The sequence below is a fragment of the Bidens hawaiensis genome, unplaced genomic scaffold (assembly GCF_021521415.1).
Source record: "Bidens hawaiensis isolate Kalapana, Puna unplaced genomic scaffold, B.hawaiensis_p1.1 tig00025403_1, whole genome shotgun sequence".
Lineage (NCBI taxonomy): Eukaryota > Viridiplantae > Streptophyta > Magnoliopsida > Asterales > Asteraceae > Bidens > Bidens hawaiensis.
Window position 1 is genome coordinate 1 of NW_027494063.1, and position 22398 is coordinate 22398.

Below are 22398 nucleotides of genomic sequence, written 5' to 3' on the forward strand. Positions count from 1 at the left end.
GAGAATGTTTAGTCTTCGGTAATGATGACTTAATGGATGCACTCTTTTTACTTTAAAAACTTTTGGTGTGTCTACCATATTTGTTATTACTGATATTATTTACTTAAAACTTGAACTCACTCAGCTCAAGCTAACTTTGTGTGCATGTTAGTGTGAGTTTCAAGGTAGGAAGAGGATGCCTTATCGCTTGGACGTGCACGAAGCTACTTGGACGGTGAAGGGCATACGTGGATGGAAGAATGTACTTTGAACAATTTGATTTTAAATAGTTTAATGAATTATGTTTTAAAGTTGGTTTTGGGCAAAATTCCCGGGTTTTAGGGAACTTACTTCACTATTTATGTTTTCCGCTGAATTTACACTCTAAGATGTTTGTTTTAATGGAAGAAACCGTTTTCAAGTTTAATTACTTTAAACAATATTTTGCATGAATACCAACTGTGGGGCTGCCGGGGGTTCGAGGTCTTACATAAACCCCCTGTAATCTATTTTAAAGTAATAGTTCTGATTTATCCTTGAATCCTCTCGTTACTCTGTCCAACTGCCATCTTAACACACACACTACACCTACTAACGTATATCTAGCTAAATTCTATAACGAATCAACATGAACATCGATGTAATCACAAGATCTAGATCCTTATATGCTCTCTCATTTTCAATTCATACTTAAAACATTGAAATTTGGTGTTGGGCATAATTCTCGGGTTTTGGGAACTTGTTTTAATAATTATGATTTTTCCGCTGATTTATACTCTGAACTGGTTTTTGAAACGAAATGAATTGTTTTGAGTTTAAGAATTTTGTAAGTTTATTGGATGATCACCAACTATAGGATTCCCGGGATTCGGGGGTCTTACAGTTGTTAAGGGTTCGACGGGGGGGGTCGCGGGTTCGAACCTCACCCAGTCCGTATTTTTTGGTATTGGTTCTATTTTGTTGTTTAAACTCTTTATAAATATTATAATTAATATTAAATATTAAATAAATAATGTTTTGTTTAAACCGACATCATAAAATAAGCATTTCGTGTCAATCAGTTTCGTTACAAGTTTTTGTGTGTGTATATATATATATTATTAATAATAAACCAATATTATTTTATTAAAACCCGACACTAATATTGGGACTCATTGTTGTTAAAATGTTTTCATCAAATTGCTTATATTAATTATAAACATATAAAATACGTGTGTGTGTCTATATATATATATATATATGTATTATTCTTAAAACCAAACTATAATAAAGGTATTAACGTATTAAAAGTGTTAATTATATTTTTTTAATCGAATTTTGTTAAATATTCTAAAATATAACTCTTACTATAATTATATATTTAAACGGTTATTATTATAATAGGTCTCAACTTATATTTATTCAAGCCAATTATTTGTATGTTCGATTATACAGTAAGCAATGATTTTTATAATTAAACGATAACAAAAATCTATAGAGATCAATCGTTCAATCCATAACGTATCACTCATAATTGTAACTAGGGGTGTTTACGGTCCGGTTTTGAAGGTTTTTGGGTTAAACCATAAGCCAAACCGTTAGTACGGTTTTTGCTAATCAAAAACCGAAGCCAAACCGTTGAAAATAAAAACCAAACCGAACCGAACCGTTACTAACGGTTTGGCTCCGGCTGGTTAAAGGCTTTAATATGATATTGTCAAAAACTTAAACTCTAATTCACGAGTTCAAATTTCAAGCTGTCCCAAAATAGAATAACCAAAATGCAAGTTCCCCATTCCTAATCATATTGTCCAGAATTTAAGCCTAAAACATATGGTCAAAATACACAAAATCTTAATAAAGGTTGATGGGATACAGGACTTTTAGTAAAGTTGGGCTAAATTACACACTAGCATTTTATAGTGGGCTAAGACAAGAAGCCCAATTTTTAAAGCATATAATATATTATAAATAATTATATAAATCTAATATAAATTAATAAAATTTATATAGAAATAAATCCTACGGTCCAGTCCGGTTTTTTATTGCTGGTTTTCAATAAAAACCGCAAGCCAAACCGTTCATTACGGTTTGAAAATTTTGAAGCCGATCCGAACGAATGTCAAAAAAAAAAAAACCAACCGCGAAGCCAAACTGATGACTGGCTTGGATGGTTTCGCGGTTTTAAACCGATCGTTGAACACCCATAATTGTAACTTAAATCACATCGAAATCCCAAATCGATTATATGTATTATATCATTTATAATTCACTTATAACATTATTTAATTAGGATTCTTGTCGGTAACTCTTGAAGAGCGTGATTTGCGCTTTCTTGTCATAGTCATTCCCGTTTGGCTTAGTCGATTAGGTGAGTTTGATCATTCCCCTTTTTATCAACTGTTTTCAAACGTTTTGGGGACATAAGCGTACTTACTCATATTTTCTATCATATATTATATACAAACTCGCAAACATGATCATTGTGTGTTGTATCAATTAAATGCTATTTGCTAATTGCTATTTGTTTAAGTGTATTTGTATTCTATCAAGTTTTGGATTCTCATTAGTATGATCATACGCTCGTCTTAGTAACCGGAGCCCGATTCGCTTGGCGAAGGTAAACCAACAATTTTAGTCATTGTAATCAATGCTCGATTCTCTTGGCAACAATTCATTGGCACACTAGCACGATTTGGTTATATACATGTTTGGTTATGATTTGATTGATTACTATCACATGGTTGGTTTGTGCATTTCTCACTTATCATTTATCAATTATCTATCATATATATATTATTATTTGTTGTGTCAAAATTGGTGATCATCTCACTCAACATGTGTTGTTGACAGAACTCCATTTTCTACGCATATGCAAGTTGCTTGAATTGAAGTATGGATATTTAGTCAAGGCCATAGGTTATAATGAAAACGATCGTTAAATCATGTTTATAACCATTTATTAAATTGTTTTGTAACGTTTGTAAATGTGTCTGTATATTTGAATTAAAATAATTAATTAGATATTGTCACTTTTATATTATGATAGTATCTTCGAGCTTGTGAGCAATCGGATCACGCCCCGGCATTTCCGCCTTAGATTGGGGTGTGACAATCACCAATAACCCATCTCCGATGGTTATTCCTCAAAACCAAAATGGAAGAACGTTTGAGGTTAGAACTAATGCACTCCATTGCTTACCAAAGTACAAGGGTCTTGCAACGGAAGAACCCTATTTTCACTTGGAGGCATATGATTCTATTTGTAACACGATAGGGGGTCAAGGTTTTTCTCTGGATGAAGTTAAGTTGGTTTTATTCCAATTCTCGTTAGAAGATAAGGCAAAGAGATACACTTTGCCTTCCGCATCAATTTACACTTGGGCCGAGATGCAACAAAGGTTTTTAGAAGAGTTTTATACGGCCCAAAAGACTAATGATCTGAGACGAAGTTTGAGAAGCTTCCAACAACAATCGGGTGAAATGTTTCATGAAGCATTTGAGCGATTCAATATGATGATCAAGAATTGTCCTCATCATGGTTTAGCTCTTTGGGAGTTGCTAAATGCTTTTCATGAGGGGTTAAATGCCGAAGATGAGAGGGATCTAATGTCAATCACAAATGGTACATTAGTAACCAATTATGAATAAGATTATTGGGCATTTTTGGAGCAAATGTCGGTTACATCAAAGAGAAAATCTCAAACCGCAATAAGAGCAAGGATGGCAATTGAAAGAACACATGTGCATGCAGTTAATAATGATACACCTCAAGCTTCCAATCAAGTGTATGATGTGTGCACGAATTGTAATGGTTTGGGACATGCAAGTGATGCGTGTACCGGTGTGGAAGGACAAGTTGAAGAGGTAAATGCAATTCAAGGCCAAGGAGGTGGTAATCGAAATTATAACATGAACTCAAACATTTATCAACCCGGGTTGAGAAATCATCCAAATTTTTGATATGGAAATCAATCAACTCAACTCAATCCTAATTTCCAAGGGACTTCTCAAACCCACTTTATTCCTCGTTAACAATACTTCAATCAAGGAAGTCAAGGTTAACTTCAGAAAACGAGTGGTAATCAAAGCGGGGTCTTCGGGTCAAGGTTCATCAACTGGAATGAAGTGATGGACATGTTAAAGTCAATGCAACAAGACATGCAGAAAATGAATCAACTTGATGAAGCACGAATGCGAAAGGATGAAATTCGTGACAAGGCCATCCAATCATTAACAACTCAAATGGGCCAACTTGCAACCAAGGTATCCAATTTGAAAAGAACAAAGGTCAACTCCCGAGTGACACCAAGGTGAACCCTACTCATACTACTTCTCGCAATGTGCCGATTAATCAGGTAAGTGTTTTAAGAGGAGGTAAGGAGTTTAAAATCAATACCACACCTGAATTAGTTGAAGGTATGGTAGAGGATGTGACGAGGGTAGAAAGTGAGGATGAACAATCTTCACCCAATAAACTCCCTAAACCATCCACATTTTCAAACAAAAATTCGGGTCAAAATGAAGTTTTAAACAATAAAAACAAGGAAGTGGAAAAGGTTCCAATTCCATTTCCTTCGGCTTTGCTCGATCCGGCAAGAAAAACGTGATTTTAAAACGGGGGTCCTCAAAAGGAGGAGATGTGAGAGGTATTCAAACAGGTTAAAGTTAATCTTCCTTTACTTGAGGCAATAAAACAAGTACCAGCATACGTAAAGTTTTTAAAAGAATTGTGTAATCAGAAAAGACAACAAAAAGTTCCTAAATGAGTTGATTTAACTGAACGAGCGAGTGCAATTCATAAGGGTGACCTCCCACCTAAGATGCAAGACCTGGGAGCGCCGTTGATTAACATTCAAGTGGGTGACTTTCAAATGTCACGGGCGCTATTGGATTTTGGAGCGGGTGTGAGTATCCTACCAGGGGGTTTGTATGACCAATATAATTTTGGTCTACTTAAACGGGTTGAGACCACAGTTGTATTGGCTGGTTTGTCTCATAAACTTCCTCGGGGGATAGTGCGGGATGTTATTGTAAAAGTAGAGGAATTTTATTATCCTGTTGACTTTTTGGTTTTGGACTACTTGTTGGTTGACCCAACACAACAACAAAATATCATATTGGGTCGGCCATTTTTAAACACAGCTCATGCTATTGTTGATTGCCAGTATGGTACAGTTGATATGGCCTTTAGAAATAGAAAAATGCATTTAAATTTGTTTACTAATATTTCTAATTCTTTGGTTAGTGAAGAATGTTTTCTGGAAGATATTATAGATGGGTGTGTACCACACGAGTATGAGGAAGGTAAGTTGGATATTTGTGTTTGTGATGATTCTGAGCAGGTTCACATTTGTGAATTGGAGTTGGAGGAAAGGAAGCAAGATGCATTGGCATTGCTACAAGGAAGGCCACCGTGGACTCATCAGGTTGAAAGTCTACCAACAGAAATCAATTCGGCTACTAAACCATCATTGATTTGTCCTCCCAAGGTGGAATTGAAAGAATTGCCAAGTCATCTCAAGTATGCGTTTTTTGGAGAAGGTGAGACGTTGTCGGTTATTATTGCCTCTAATTTACATGAGGCTCAAGAAGAAGGATTGTTGGAAGTGTCGAACTCTCACAAGGCGGTGATTGGGTGGACTATAGCCGATTTGAAGGGTATTAGTCCATCTATAGTCATGCACAAAATCATCACCACAGATGATGCGAAGCCTACTCGGGAGATCAAATGGTTGAATCCTAACTTGTGAGAGGTGATGAAAAAGGAAGTCATCAAATGGTTGGATGCGGGAATTATCTATCCCATTTTAGACAGTGCATGGGTAAGTCCAACACAGGTAGTCCCAAAGAAAGCCGGCATCCAGGTAATTAAAGATGAAAGTGGTGAATAAATCGCCACCCGGCCGATAACCGGTGGTGGCGAGTGTGCATCGATTATAGGAAGTTAAATGCGGGGGTACTTCAAAAGACCATTTTTCATTACCTTTTATTGACCAAATTATTGAAAAATTGTCGGGTCAAAAATTTTGTTGTTTTTTGGATGGGTACTCGGGATATAATCAAATTGCAATTCGCCCGGATAACCAACACAAAACAACATTCAGATGTCCATATGGTACTTTTGCCTTTAGGCGGATGCCATTTGGATTGTGGTAATGCCCCTGCCATGTTTCAACGATGTATGATGAGTATTTTCTCGGACATGGTTGGGGATTTACTTGAGGTATTTATGGATGACTTTTCTATTTTTGTATGGATGACTTTTCTATTTTTGGGTCAACTTTTGAAAGATGTCTTGATGAATTGGAAAAAGTTTTAAAACGTTGTGTCGAGACTAATTTGGTTTTAAGTTGGGAGAAAAGTCATTTCATGGTACAAGAGAGTATAGTGTTGGGTCATGTAGTTTCGATTCGGGGAATGGAGGTGGATAAAGCAAAAATTAAGGTTATTTCTTCATTACCACCACCGAAAAACGTAAAAGGGGTAAGGTCGTTTTTGGGGCATGCCGGGTTTTACCGGCGGTTTATTAAAGGTTTTAGCATGATTACTAAACCTTTAGGCAATTTGTTGTTAAAAGATGTTGCATTTGATTTTACTAATGAGTGTTTCAAGCATTTGATGTTTTGAATGAAAAATTTGTGCAAGCACCAATTTTACAACCGCCGGATTGGACGAAGCTGTTTGAGATTATGTGTGATGCTAGTGACACCACAATTGGAGCAGTTTTGGGTCAAAGAATTGATAAGAAGCCGGTGGTGATTTACTATGCAAGCAGAACATTATCCGAGGCACAATTTAACTACACCACTACCGAAAAAGAATTACTTCCGGTGGTGTATGCCTTGGATAAGTTTCGGTCATACATATGGGGAAGTAAGGTGGTGGTTTATTCGGATCATAGTGCGGTTCGTTACCTCATGGAGAAGAAAGATGCAAAGCCCCGGTTGATTCGTTGGGTCTTATTGTTACAAGAGTTCGATTTGGAGATCTGAGATAAAAAGGGGTGTGGAAAATGTGATGGCGGACCACTTATCGAGGATTCCTTTGGAAGGTGTTGATGATTCACATGAAATCAATGAGAGATTTCCGGATGAACAATTGTTAGCTGTTTCCACTACACCATGGTATGCTCATTTTGTCAATTATCGGGCCACGGGTGAGATGCCGAAACATTAGGCCAAGAAAAGGAGGCAATAATTTTTATCCCAAGTCAAGCAATATATTTGGGATGAACCCGATTTGTTCAAAATTGGTGCCGATCAACTCATTAGGCATTGCATTCCCGAATCGGAAGTTCAAGAGATTTTGGCGCTATGATCATTCATCCTCTTGTAGCGGTTATTTTAGTGGGCAAAAGTCGGGGTTACCGAGTTCTTACATGTGGGTTTTATTGGCCTACAATCTTTAAAGACGCAAGTGAATATGCTCGCCATTGTGTCAATTGTCAAAGGATGGGTGGAATTTCAAAACGAGATGTGATGCCTTTGCAACCCATACTAGTGGTTAACATTTTCGATGTATGGGGTATTGATTTTATGGGCCCATTTCCAAATTCTTATGGGTACTTATATATTTTGGTGGCGGTGGATTATGTTTCAAAGTGGGTTGAGGCCATAGCAACAAGGACTAATGATCATGCCGTGGTATGTAAGTTTGTTCAATACAATATTTTTGCAAGATTTGAAATTCCGAGAGTGATTATAAGCGATGGTGGAACGCACTTCAAGAACTTCAATTTCGGGAAATTGTTGAAGCGGTATAATGTGAATCATCGAATTGCTACTCCATATCACCCGCAAACAAGTGGACAAGTTGAAGTGTCCAACCGACAAATTAAAGAACTATTGATGAAGACGGTGCGGGTTGATAGGAAGGATTGGTCGGTGAAGTTGGATGATGCACTATGGGCGTATCGAACCGCTTACAAAACGCCCATAGGAACGACTCCTTACTGGTTGATTTATAGGAAAGATGTCATTTGCCTATGGAGTTGGCTCACCGGGTGTTGTGGGCTATTAAGAGTGTGAACATGGATTATAATGAAGCCGGTGAGTTGAGAAAGTTGAAGTTGGCAGAATTGGAAGAGATAACGGACAAATCTTAAGAGTGTGCATCGACATACAAAAATAAGTTGAAAAAGGTTCATGATGCCAAATTGAGAAAACGGGTTTTTGAAGAAGGGAAAAAGGTGTGGTTATATAATTCACCGCTTAAGCTTTTTCCCGGAAAGTTGAAAAGCAAATGGATGGGCCCGTGCGTGATAACAAGAGTGAGTAAGTTTGGTGATGTGGAAATTGAAGACTTGCACAATCAAGCAAGACAAACTGGGACCGGACACTGACTTAAACCATACTTGGAGGGTAAGGAAATTAACTTGTGTGAAGTGGACAAGGTAGGCTACCTGTTGTGGTCGCCTGAAGAAACAACCAATTAAACAGTCCAGGTTTGTTGTATAGCGTAGTTTAGTGTTTGTTCAATTTGGTTTTAAAAAAATTACCTTGCTCGTTTAAGAGTGCCTCCAACTCAAGTGTGGGGAATTCTTAGGAATCTCTTTACCGTGTTGAGGACAACTCGGGTCTTTCATGGGGGGGGGGGGGTACGGTAAATTTTTTAGTTTTTGTTTTGTAAATAATTTTAATGATGTAAGTTAAAAAAAAATTGAGCATCAGGTGCCACCGTAGCCTACGTTGTCCACCGTAAGTTACGGTGGACCTGAAAAACCTACGCTGGATTCCTTCTGTCTACGGTGGACTTGTTACACTGAGGAAGCTACCGTAGCTTACGGTAGCCACCATAAGCTACGGTGGACTCTGATTGTCAAGGCGCAGTGCAGCAGAATATATATAAAAAAAACAATAAAATCTGAAAATCTTAGGAATCTTCATCCACATATTTTCCTTATCTTTTTTCTTTCTTTCATTCATCTCACCATCATCTTCTCCTTCATCTCTACCAAACCCTAACCCCCAGAATTCATACCTTCTTCAAATCTTAACCAAAATCAACTATTTTCGGGTCTAACTTGACTAGATTTTCGCAAGGAATTACATTCTTTGCTCGATTTTCATCAATCTTAACTTTTTTGGGGTTCCATTTTGGACGTTTTTGGTCTGAAAATTTTGAACACCAAGTGGGTTTTGCAAGTGACTAGTGATTAGTGTGATTAGAGAGTTAAATTCGGCTTAAAGGTATGTTTCTCTTCACTCAATTGCTACAAATTTCATTGGTTAAGATTACATGTTTGAACATTTCTTACACTTGCTTATTGAATGTGAGAAAGTTTGATGTAGTTTGAAATTGTGTTATGGTTGTGAATATGGTATAGAAAAATATAGTTTGACAAAAGTTTGAAAATGGAATATGTTATATGTTTAAACGAAATGCCGTCAAAATTTTGTGAAAAATCAATGGTTTATGACTTTCATATATTCACAACCATAGAAACATGCAAGTGTGGGAATGTATATGGAGATGCATACTAACTTGGTTAATGGTTGTCATTGTGTTTAGATGGGACGTTTTGGTAAGGATAAAGGAAAAGGGATTGTGCGTTCGTCTAGCAACACCGCAGCCGAACAAGTGAAAAGGCGGAGATTAGAAGAACGAGAAAAGCAAGTTCATTTTGTTAAACCTGATTGTGTCACAGACCCTTAACAGATCATGATTTGAGATGGCAACCAGAGTTGTTTCACGAGAAAATGAATAAATTGACAAAGAAGTCCAACGCATTTATATGTGATAAAGTGGTCCCGGAATGGGAGTTTAGGTCGTTTGATGTATTTGACCGATTTAAAGCATTGGGTTGGGAAGCAGCTCTCAAGTGTTATGATTATAATGAGAAGTATGTTTTCATTGACAAAATTGAAGAATGGATAGCAACTTTGAGGTGTCCTTTGTTTAACAAACCTTCGGCGATGAAGCTTATTGGGACTGTCAACAACATTGAGGTTACTATGTCGTTTGAAACATTGTGGCAAATTGCACGATTTGATAGTAAGCCTCAAAGTAATTATGTGTAACCACACTTGAATGACTTGTATCATTAGCCAGACAAGCATCCAACTTAGGGCACTATGTTGGAAGCATTGTTTTTACTGGGTAAGTATGGTGGGAAGATGTTGAGGAAGAATTTGAAGATTGAGCCAAAAATGTTGCTCATCATTTTTTTGCATAATGTCATGCCAAGAAGAGGGGATATGACAGAGGTTAGATATCCCGAGGTCCCGATCCTATACCCTTTGATGCATGGAGGACCACTTGTGTCATTCCGATATCTAGTACTCAACAATATTTGGATATGTCGGAATAATGTGAGCAGAAAAATTATTCCACATTGTCGGTTGATTACCGCATTGTTGATGCGGTTTGGTGTTATTGGGGATAATGACATTGGGTTTGGAAAGAGACACAAGCCGTTTGATGTGACAAAGCTAGGGGTTGGTGTAAGTCCCGAATCTGGATCACTACAATTATGATATCAACAATCTAGGTGTTGGTGCGGAATTCCAACACTAGATGATTCAAGAACACAAGTAAACACAAACACGTAGAACACAAGAATGGCTTCAAGACACACGTATTATTATACATCGGGTGCTTAAGCACTATCAATACAAAACTCGTCTAGAACAACCCTTAGACGGCCAAAACACAAGTGAATGAACAACCTAGAACCCTATACAATGCATTCTATATATAGGGTTGTGATACCTCACACTAGCCCAACAAAGACCAAAAGCCCACCGAGATCCCTTTGGATCTTGGTTTACATACGCAGCCCAAACAAAACAAACAAACTAAGTACAAACCAAATAACTAGGCCCAACAATCTCCCCCTTGGTTTGTAGATTGGTTCTCAATCATGCTCCATATAATCGATGTCAGCGTCTTTCAAACTACCTGCCCAAAATTTGCATCTGATAATAGAAGCCACCATGCTTGTATATTCTTTTGCAGCCGTTTCAAAAATCGGGTCGGAAATTATCTGAAATGCACTGAGTGTCTTGATGTCTTTCTCTCCTAGCTTTAGCGAATCTCTTGGATCAACAAATCTATACTGCCCTTTGCCCTTCTGCAAATGTATAACAACAGTGGCAGTCTCACTATCATACATCCAGAATCTCATGTTATCCAAAGTACCATCTTGAATAGCTTTAGGCACAGGAATATGAGTGGCCTTCTCTGTAGCAGGCCACATAACGTTGACCACAGTCCTTCCTGTCTTTGGATCCACGACCCCCTTTGCTTTCTTCAAGAACGAATTTGCAGGTGACATTTTCGGAAAGCCTTGATCAACTTGATTTCTCAGAAAGTTCCAGAAATCTCTACCACGATAATCATTAGTTGGGTTGTGGAATGGAGAGTTTATCAAATCACTAAGATCCACTTTAGTCCAAGAACCAAAGTATTTCATCTTATTATAGTACTCAGTGGTACCGGACTTCCGTTTAACCCACCACATGTTCTTTTCAGCATCAAAACCCCATGACACAACTCCAGAACGAATTCCATATTTATCCGAAAAACCCTTTTGAAAGGTGACAACGAACCTGTCTGTGTGATCGGATGATTCAACATTTTGACTGGAGTTTTTCATTACCGGTAGCTTCCTCTGAACTATGTCTGACTTTTCTTTGGTGACTGGAGGTGCAGACATGTACTACTTCAGCGTCTCTGATTCATCCTTGTTTTCAAATGAACGAACAGTAGAGCTACCACCTTGATCAACGTTTGGCATCTTTGAAGTCACATCACTACTGCCCTTGAATTCATCTCCAAACTTCTGAACGAGTTTTTGTTGGAGGTCCAGGTAAATAGCAGTTAATTCTCCCATGTTGGACTGAAGCTCTTTTATCTTGGAGTCTTTATCGGAGTTACTGGCTTCCAGCTCTTGAATCCGTACGTCTTTTATGACAGAATCTTGTTCAAGTTCAAAGACTCTACGTTGAAGAGCTTGTACATCAACAGGAGCATCTTCAAGTACGACTCCTTTGCCTTTTTCTTGCAGATATCTTTCTTGCATAGCCAAAATCTGAGCAACCTTTTCGAAAACATTAGAGTTTAACTGACCCAGATTGGATGGGCCAGAAGAACCAGAAGGAACATCAGAGAATGGTATGTAATCTTCATCAGTTTGTGGAATGTCAGCCTGAAAATCAAAATCACGAGCAATGTCATCAAGTATCTGATCTTGAGTATGAGGCTCGGTAGATGATGGATTGGGATCAACATGAGTCTCAGGAGAAGTCGACTCAGGCTGATGTGATTCTTGTTGTGGGCTGGATGTTGTTGACGGTGTGGCTGTTTCATCTTCATTAACCAGCACGCCAGATCTCGAATCTGTCTTTCTTCGTTTGCGTGGAATGAGATCGTCAGCTGGTTCCTCAGGGATAACTTCACTATCTTCATTTACAGCAAATGCTTGAGAAGGCTTCAAAGCAGATGACTGTAGAGTTTCTTTAAAAATCTCAAAATCTCTTAGTTGCTCAGCAGTTGGAATACTATCGGTGTGATGATGTTCTGTCTCTTCATCTTCATCATCAGAAATCTCAAAAGCTACAGAACGCCTTTGAACTGGTACCACATGTTCATCGGCAACTTGAGCGATAACTGGCTCAGCTTCTGTCCCAGCAAATCTCCCAAATTTTACCAGAGCATTGAGGCCCTGATGGACGACCTTGGAGCCTTTCCTGGATTGTTTCATTAACCCAAAGGTGTTGGGTCCCATTGACTTCATATCTAATTATCAACAGATCTGACAAGGTCAGTGTATAGTGAGTCAAAGATCATCTGTAAAAATCTTGGATACATAAGGAACAACTCTTTCTTCTTCCCTTTCAGATTGCTCATCATCTCATTGAAAACAAACTTGGAATAGTTGTAGTTCCAATCTATGATCAGAGCAACGATACAGACATCTGAGTATGGCTTATCTCATCTGATCCTCCCTTTCTTCCCGACACACATGAGAAGAACGTGTGTATCAAAAACCTCCAGTATGGGTGAAATAACTTCTTGATTGCTGGAGGATAAGTACCCTCATAACCCATCCTGGTGAGAATCTCAGAGACATCTGTAGAAGAGTATCCCGTCGGATAATCAGGTTGATCACCAAACAGAAGTACCTCCCTTATAATAGCCTCTGTGATGACGACCGGCTTCTTCTGCACTTTGGAGTCTATCGACACAACTCCATCTGGCCCTCGTGGATTGATTGAGGCATTATACCAAAAATCAGTGATCATCTTCCTGCATATGACAGGGTTTTCTCATAATGCGTGAGAAATCCTGCAAGTATTGAGGCCGACAATTATAGACTTGAACTCCTTGTGGGCCAGTGGTGGATCAAATAAGTATCCAGCAATATTATGTGTATCCACAAACTTTAACGGAAACTGATCAGCCATAACTGCACCAAACGAGTCAAGTTAGTAAGTGTAAGCTTGATCATAATTATATTTTAAGCATTTTTATTTCAAGTTTCAAAACATGAGGGGCCAACGATGACAAAAAAAAATTAGGTGGACTACAAAGAAAAATGATAACAATAAAATAATTGTTTTCGGTCCACAAAGAGTTTTCTGTCCACATGAGATTTCGGTCTGTAAGGCCCCGTTCCCGATAACCCTATTTTGCTGTTGGATTTACTCATAAACACAGTTCTAAAATCGGAGTTAATTTAAACTTTCGCGGAATAATTTAAAACTTCAAACATCACATTACAAACATTCATTTTCGTCTTAACATACAAATTGTCTTTTCATAACATAACATAAAAAAGTCATGACACTTCTTCATAGATGCCAGTCTCCTTAGTTCGTGCCATGTGTCCCTCCTCAAGCCAGCTGCCTCAACCTATCTGCCTGCGTGCATACTAAAAGTCAGCTACGCTGAGTGAGTTCTAGTTAATCAATTAACATACAATACATTTCTATCCTTACTCATACGCGTCCGAAGATACGTATTCACACCTTACTTTGCTATTACTTCTTTCACACATACTTTATATACATGCATACGTACTTACATACTTTCTTTCATAAAACCCTATGGTATACCATAAGCTATTCTACATTAAACATCACAGATATTGTAAGGGTCTGGTCCCTATCATCACAGATATTATAAGGGTCTGGTCCCTAACATCACAGATTAATATAAGGGTCTGGTCCCTAACATCACAGAGATTATAAGGGTCTGGTCCCTACTGCCTCGAATAACCATACATTTATCATACATGCATATTTTACCTGTCTCATGTTATAATAATATATATATACATGCTCATTCATACTATCATTATATAGTAATAACATCTAATACATAGTCATACACGTATCATATACTTATCAATTAAGTAAATGTATTAACTATCACATAGGGGTATGCACACAGCCCCGAAGACATTTCAAAGAGAAATGGGGCTAGAACTCACCTGGAGTCGATTTCTCTCGCCGTTAATGGTAATTCCCTTCTTTAGTTGAGCACGGCTAACTGTACAATACATTACGCGTGTCAATTATCTATTACCACTACTTCCTACATCTAAATTAATGAAACTCTCATCTAACAGGGGTCCGGGGGCAGCGCCCTGGTAGCGGGGTCTAGGGGCGGCAGCCCTTAGCAGGGTCAAAGGGGCAGCGACCCTAGCTGGGGTCCAAGCGAAATAGCCTTTTTCTCTTCGCATGGCTTATGCGATGCAAAATTCTTCTTTTTCTTCGTTTTTACCATTTAATGGCCATTTTACTTCGTGACTCTTCCTTAGGACCCGATTTTACCCTTTTTAGGGGTTTTGGGTTGTACCAACTTTGATACTGGCGTTTTATAAGGCCCGAACATCAATTTTTTACCATATAACATTCTCGTGGGGTTATAACTTATCAAGTTCATGTTTTTCTTCCATCATATACCCCGATCTATCCTTCTATCGGTTTGTATATCGAATCCGACCTAAAACTTAACCTTTAAAACCAAAACTCACCTTTTTTGGTCTCGGGTTCGGATCTGGATAGATCCGTGGAGCTTGGTGGTGTTTCTTGTTGTTTTATGGTGTTTACACCCAAGATTCTTCCTTCCTTTTGTTTGGATCCGAATCTGAATTGCTAGAGAGAAAGTGTGTGTTTTCTAGTGTGTGTGTTGTGTAAAGAAATGGTGAAAGGGTGGGGGATGGCCTTATATAGGGAGCCATGGGCCCCACCATCCACCTCCATTCCAATTTTATCCAAATACAAACACGCACACAACCAAACTAACGACACACCGATAATAATAAAAATTTCTGTTATTTATTAATTCTCAAAATACGGATGTTACACGGTCAAAGAGGGGTTTTCAGTCAAAGACAAGTGTTCTCCGTCAAGATTAACCGAGAACATGAGTTCTCGGTCAATTCCAGCATTTTTGGTCAACGAAATTCAACCGAGAACATGAGTTCTCGGTCAAGGCTAGGAGATCTCGGTCAATGAAAGTCAACCGAGAGCTCTTTGACAGCTGGGGACAGAGAACTCTTTGGGTGTCGTCTTCTCCAAGGCACCGAGATCTCCATTAATCCTGCAACAAACCCATCTTAATTTCCAACAATTAACCCTAAACCATCCAATCGAAATCATCAATCACTAATCCTAACACCCCTTGACACCTTGTTCGTCTGTGCAATCCATCTACCCATCTGTCAATACTTTAAGAACACAATTCTCACAAAACAATTAGCAGCCTTGGCTCATTTACCTATGAATCAACAAACACGAACGATAATAATAACTTAATGTGATTTGTTTACGCAAGGAACAGCTTTCGGCTGGATATATTGAGAGAAAGGAGAGAATTGAGTTTTAAATGTAATGAAAATAGTAATTGAGGAGGGGGTTACTTATACCCCAACTGATATGTTCCAAGAACCCCTAAACAAGCCCAAGCCAATTAATCAGCCCATAAACATGTTGGCACATAACTGACAATCCAGTGTAAGGCCCAAAACAATTTAAACACATTGAAAACGACCCAGTTAAGTCACGCATTTTGAGGAGAGTGATTTCGAGATAAAACAAATGAAACAAAACAAAAAAACAAAAAAAAACATAAATAATAACAATCATAATAACGAACATAACACACAAGATAACCCTTTTTAAATTTTGCAGATTGGGATCAAATTTCAGTTTTGTAAAATCGCCGCCTCTCACGAAAAGATCCGAACATGAAATGATATTGTTTAAGATGCTGTCACAAGGATTCATGTTCAGCGTTAGTATGACATAAAGAGACAGGTTGATTGCAGGTATAACAAACTTAGCATGACTTTCATTACATCCGTGATATGAATTATGTTCAGTTCGGCATAAAGCTTAGATGGACATCACTCATGGACTTGTGATGCCTCCTATCTCTTCTTAAAGCGTATTTGGCTTTCCCCAGATCACCCCAATTTGACTCGAACCCCCTAGTGCTTAATCAAAATTTTTATAGATAATTAACAAAATTTTAAGCTTTAAGGTTGAACGTTGGACTTACAGGCCATCCGGACTTACAGGCCTTTCATTCGAGACATGATAGGACTTACTTTTATGCCCCCATCTCTGTAGTTCTAGTTTGACCCTTTAAGCTTTTGATAAATGATTTTTTAATAACACAATAATCAACCCAAAATTTATTTATTTATTTATTTATTAAGTAATAATTTAGAAACATAATATTTGGTGATCAAGACACTAACAGGCTCGTGTATGACTGGGTAATTACTTTCTGCCTATCATTTGGAGAGATGTATATGGAGATATGCGCATTTCTTCAAAATGACTCTCCACAGTAAGTTTAGCAAATTTAGTTTATATCACTTCAACTTTAACGCATCATGGAAAGCTACCATACAAATCAATGACTGTTCTAGAGCCTTTTAAGCTTAATAACTTCACCCGTTAGGCACACAAAAGCAATTTATCTATCATTTTCCAAAGGTTGGATCAATTTTCATTTGAAAATATTTGAAGCTTCTAAAAGCTGTTAACTGAATAATAATATCATTTCCCAAAAGACAGTTTAAAACTCAGTCACCCCGGTCACTCTTAGGTTTCAGGTAAATGGCTATCCCGTATGTCCACAAGTGGTTAACAGGACCAAACACATGAAATTACATGTCCTTCCAACTTAGAGTTACTGACATAATTTTAAGTGAAAGAATTCAAAACACAAAAAAACATATCACAATATCGCCCCAGATGCTTCCAGTCTTTAGATAAATGGCTATCCTGTGATTCTACAAGTAGATCACTGGACCAAACATATACAGGTACATGTTCTTCAAACTTGAGCAACCGACATAATTTTAAGCGAGAGTGATTTTTACACACACATACTATTTTTGGCTTTTTATTTTTCACGCACACACACTATTTTTGGCCTTTTGATTTTTCTTCCCCTAAAATTGTACAAATTAAGAAAATATGTACAAGTTTACACTCAAAAAGACTCAATCCACGAAACGAAGCATTTTAAGAAAACTCACAAGCACATTAAATTTGGCTGCTCCGACCGGTTTTGTAAATAAGTCCGCCACATTATTATCGGTGTGAACTTCTTCAAGGTGAATCAATTTTCGGTCATAACAGTCACGAATAAAATGAATTTTAATATCGATGTGCTTGGTTTTAGAATGTTGAACTGGATTCTTAACAATTGCAATGGCAGCATCATTGTCACAAAAGATGGGAGTATCAAGAAATTCCAAACCGTAATCCAGCAGCTGGTTTTGCATCCAGATAACCTGATAACAGCAAGCTGATGCAGCAACATACTCCGCCTCGGCGGTCGAGGTGGACACCGTTTGTTGTTTCTTACACTTCCATGAAATGAGACGATCTCCTAAGAACTGGCATCCGGCAGATGTGGATTTCCTGTCAATATCATCTCCACCATAATTGCTATCAGCAAAAGCATAAAGATCAAATTCTGATTGTTTGGGATACCAAAGACCTAACTTCGGTTGTCCCTTCAGATATCTAAAAATACTTTTAACAGCAATTAAATGAGAGAGTTTAGGATTAGCCTGGAAACGAGCACACTGACAGACTGCAAACATGATATCGGGTCGGCTGCTGGTGAGGTACATTAGAGACCCGATCATTGATCGATAGTATGTTTGATCTGCGGGACTCCCTTCCGGATGACAGTAAAGGCCTAGGCAGTGTTAGCGCTCTTGGAGTCTTGAAACTCAAACTTTGCAAGCATATCCTTAACATACTTTCCTTGATGCAGCAAAATTCCCGCCGAACTTTGGCGAACCTGTAACCCCAAAAATGTTGTCATCTCACCCAACGAACTCATCTCAAATCTTTTCTTGATAACTTCTTCAAATTCTGCACACAAATCAGCACTGGTGGATCCAAAAATAATGTCGTCCACATAGATCTGGACTAGAATCAAATCTTTTCAAACAGTTTTGCGGAACAAGGTTTGATCAATGGTTCCTCGCTTGTAACCATGATGTAGAAGATGTGCTGTCAATGTAGCATACCATGCCCAAGGAGCCTGATGAAGCCCATACAATGCCTTGTCTAACCTATAGACGTGATGTGGTTACTGCTAAACTTGTTTTAGCAGCGACTTGCTACCTGATTTGGCAGGAAAGGAATTTAAGACTTTTCAAAAATCAAAAGAGGGATTGCAGTCAGATCATTGATGCGGTAGTGGGCATTGTCAGATTAAAACTTCTCTCGAGTCGGTTTCGTTCAAGCTCAAGGAAGTGGATGGAAGTTTGGAAGCTGCCTAATGCTACATTAGAAGTCTAATGTTTATTTTGTTTTCTTGTAGTTTAATGGGCTGTGTTTAGTGGGTTTTTAGGCTAGCGAGTGGTATGCCTCTCGTCTAGTTTTTGTGGTTGTGTTTTTTTGTTGCCGTTTTGATACTCTGTCATTACGCCAGTTTTTATTTTTATTATAGCCTGGGTACAAACCCTTTTACCCAAAAACCTATAGACGTGATTTGGTTTCTTGGAGTCAACAAAACCCGGTGGCTGTTCCACATAGATCTCTTATTTGACTTCGCCGTACAGAAACGCGATCTTAACATCCATCTGATACACCGTGAACCCCATGAAGGAAGCGTAGGCCAGAAAAATTCTGATGGCCTCAAGTCTAGCCACTAGAGCATAGACTTCAGTGTAATCCAACCCTTCAACTTGACGAAATCCACGAACTACCAATCGTGCTTTGTTTCGAACAATAACCCCGGTGTCATCTTGTTTGTTTCAGAATACCCATCTAGTATCAAGTGCTTTCTTTCCTTCCGGTAACTCAACCAATCTCCAAACTTTCAACTTATCAAACTGATTCAATTCCTCATGCATGGCATCTAACCAACTCGGTTCCTGAAGGGCCATTTCCACCATCTTTGGCGCAATCTGAGAGATGAAACAGGAAAACAAACAACTGTTTGTGTCCTGTCTAACTTCTGGTGGACACGCCCGCTTCAAGAGGACCAATGACATTCTCAATTGGATGATTTTTCTGAATCCTCGAAGGAACTAATTGATCGAAAACATCACCGGTAGAGTGCAAGTTTGACAGATTTACATCAGCATCAGCATCAGCAAGAGGGTTCTTCCATCCCGAGGTCGTTGTACTATGTAAGTACGAGGTGCTGGCGACATATTCATTTGGAATGGTATGGGGAAAAAGTGTGCTCCCGAAAATCTGACGAATACAATTCTCCCCCTCAACTGCCGCAGCGTCATCAGACGAATTTTTTGAGAATTCAGTTTCTAGAACATCTTTCGGTTGAGTGATGGGTGCGGGTGTGTCATCATTAAGTGGTTCTGTGACATCATCATCCAGAGGTGGAGAGATGTGAGATACTGCATGTGAGTCCCCCTCTTCAGCATCCATTGTAGCACTGCTCGATGGTTCGGTGTTGATGACCGGAAGCACATTGAATGGTTTGAAAAGTTCATTATAATCAAATAACCAGTCCGGACCAACACGAGCATAAGTCTCATTTTCTTCCAACCAACGAACATCATAGGACTCGAGAATCTGTTTGGTGGACTTATTGTAGATCCTGTAGGCGGTGTGGCCCGCATAACCGACAAAGTAACAATCATCAGCTTTGGCCCCGAATTTCGGAGTAGACTCGAGGTTCAGTAAAGTACACGGACAACCAAAAGCTCTGAAATGCGCAACAGTAGGCTTATGACCATAGACAATCTCATATGGAGTTTTCATCTTTGACTTGTTGATTATCACCCGATTCTGAACATAACAGGCCGTGTTGATAGCTTCTGCCTAGAAGAATAATGGCAGTTTAGAGTCACACAACATAGTACTTGCCGCCTCGATAAGAGTTCTATTTCTCCTTTCAGCCACACCATTCTGTTGCGGTGTCCGGGCTGAACTGGACTGACGTAACACCCCCCTCTCTGAACAGAAATAATTCAAAGATGCATTCTTGAATTCCATGCCGTTATCACAACGAATTCCTTTCAGCTTCAAATTCAGTTGATTTTCCATAAGCACAATAAACTTCTTGATCAAATCTGCCGTTTCACTCTTATTTGACAAGAAAAACACCCAAGTAAAATGTGAGTAGTCATCAGTAATAACAAGACAATAAGAGCTGCGTGAAAGACTCAAAACGTGAACTGGACTGAAGAGATCCATATGAAGCAATTGAAAAACTGATGAAATGGTGTTAATCAATTTAGGTTTATGAGTTTTTCGATGATGTTTACCCAAAGAACAAGCCACACATTTTTCAATAATAAAAAAATCTTTAATGGGTAGGCCACGTACCAAATCATTTTTGGCAAGACGATTCAAATTTTTTGTATTAGCATGACCAAGACGACCATGCCATAGCATGGCATTATGTTCCGACACTTTTGAAAACAAACATGTTATTTCATCAGGAACATTTTTGTTCATGTCGATCACATAAGCATTACTTTTCGTTGTGATCGAACAAGAATCCAGTCTTCTGGTATAATGATACCAGGTTTTAAAATCAAGCACTCCTTTTTAGTAAAATGAGTTGAAAATTCTTTATCACAGATTTGCGACACACTCAGCAAACTGTGCTTCAACTCTGGAACAAAATTAACATTTTCAAATTTCAGAACACCGTTACATACAGTACCCTTCTATGTAATCTTCCCTTTCCCTCCTCCCGCAAAGGACACATATCCACCATTAAATGTTTGAATGTCATGTAGTTGGGAAATGTCTCCTGTCATGTGCCTGGAACAGCCACTATCAACATACCAAGGTTTGATGATATTCCTCCATAGTTGTCCCTGCACAAAACGCGGGATTAGTTAGATTTTGCTACCCACTCCACAGTTACACTGGGTGACCCTGACTCATCTAAAGTTGTCACGGGTTGCCATGACATGTCCTTTTGATCATTAAACGTAGAATTTTTTGATTCCTTTGCCAGAGATTTAGGCAACCATTTGTGTCTACCATTGTATGATTTGGCATTATATGTACGAATGGTTGTCGTAACCTCTGGTGTTTTGGGGTTGGAAGAAGACGAATTTGTCTTTTCCACCCGTTTTGGCTTAGAATTTGTGTGCGTTTTTGAAACCGAAGCACCATTTCTAACCCTTTTTCGAAACATGTTAGGCTTGGTCTGATGAGAACTAAACCTGCCAGATTTGTTTCGGTTCCAATCATCGCCCGAATCTGGATCACTACAATTATGATATCAACAACCTAGGTGTTGGTGCGGAATTCCAACACTAGATGATTCAAGAACACAAGTAAACACAAACACGTAGAACACAAGAATGGCTTCAAAACACACGTATTATTATACGTCGGGTGCTTAAGAAGTTTTAGAGAAGTCAACCACACGATTGTCTTTTCTCTTTAAAACAGAGCCCACACAAACATTTGTAGCAACAGTATTCAAAGCAGGCAAATTCAAAGCAACATGAGAATTAATAGGTGAATCATCATCCTCATTAGTCCAATCCTCAACTATTACTTCATCTGCACGCGAAGTAGAAACATTAGTATCATTCACTTTCACTACTGATTGAGTTGGTTTGACAAACCCGGGTATTATCTTTTCATTAATTTCAAGTTTGCCATATTTCAAAGATTTCTCTTTATCTTCCTCAATAACAAAAGGAGAGGGAGTATAATTATCATTGTATGGAGGTGGAACCTCGGATGATCTGGAGGATGTGAAGGCCATGAACTTACCTTGGATGACTAGCCCAATGAATCAGAAGCCCACTTGAACAAAATTCAAAGCCCAACTAAGCGAACCCAATGCTTTCAAAAGCCCAAGAACCTTGAACAATAACCGAGAACACCTGAAACTTGACCAAGAATAAGCAAAACTAGCCGAGAATGTTGAAACTTAACCGAAAACCTTGAACAGTGGCCGAGAACTCTGATACTTAACCGAGAACTATCAAATCTGCCCGAGAACTCAAAGATC

At 38.6% G+C, this 22398-nt stretch overlaps 1 non-coding gene across 1 annotated transcript; it reads right to left on the minus strand.

Annotated features, from left to right (window-relative positions):
• Positions 1-3396: 3396 nt before the first annotated feature.
• LOC143571563 (small nucleolar RNA R71) lies at positions 3397-3503 on the minus strand. The gene has a single exon (XR_013142116.1). It is a non-coding gene; the product is annotated as a small nucleolar RNA R71 (small nucleolar RNA).
• Positions 3504-22398: the final 18895 nt, after the last annotated feature.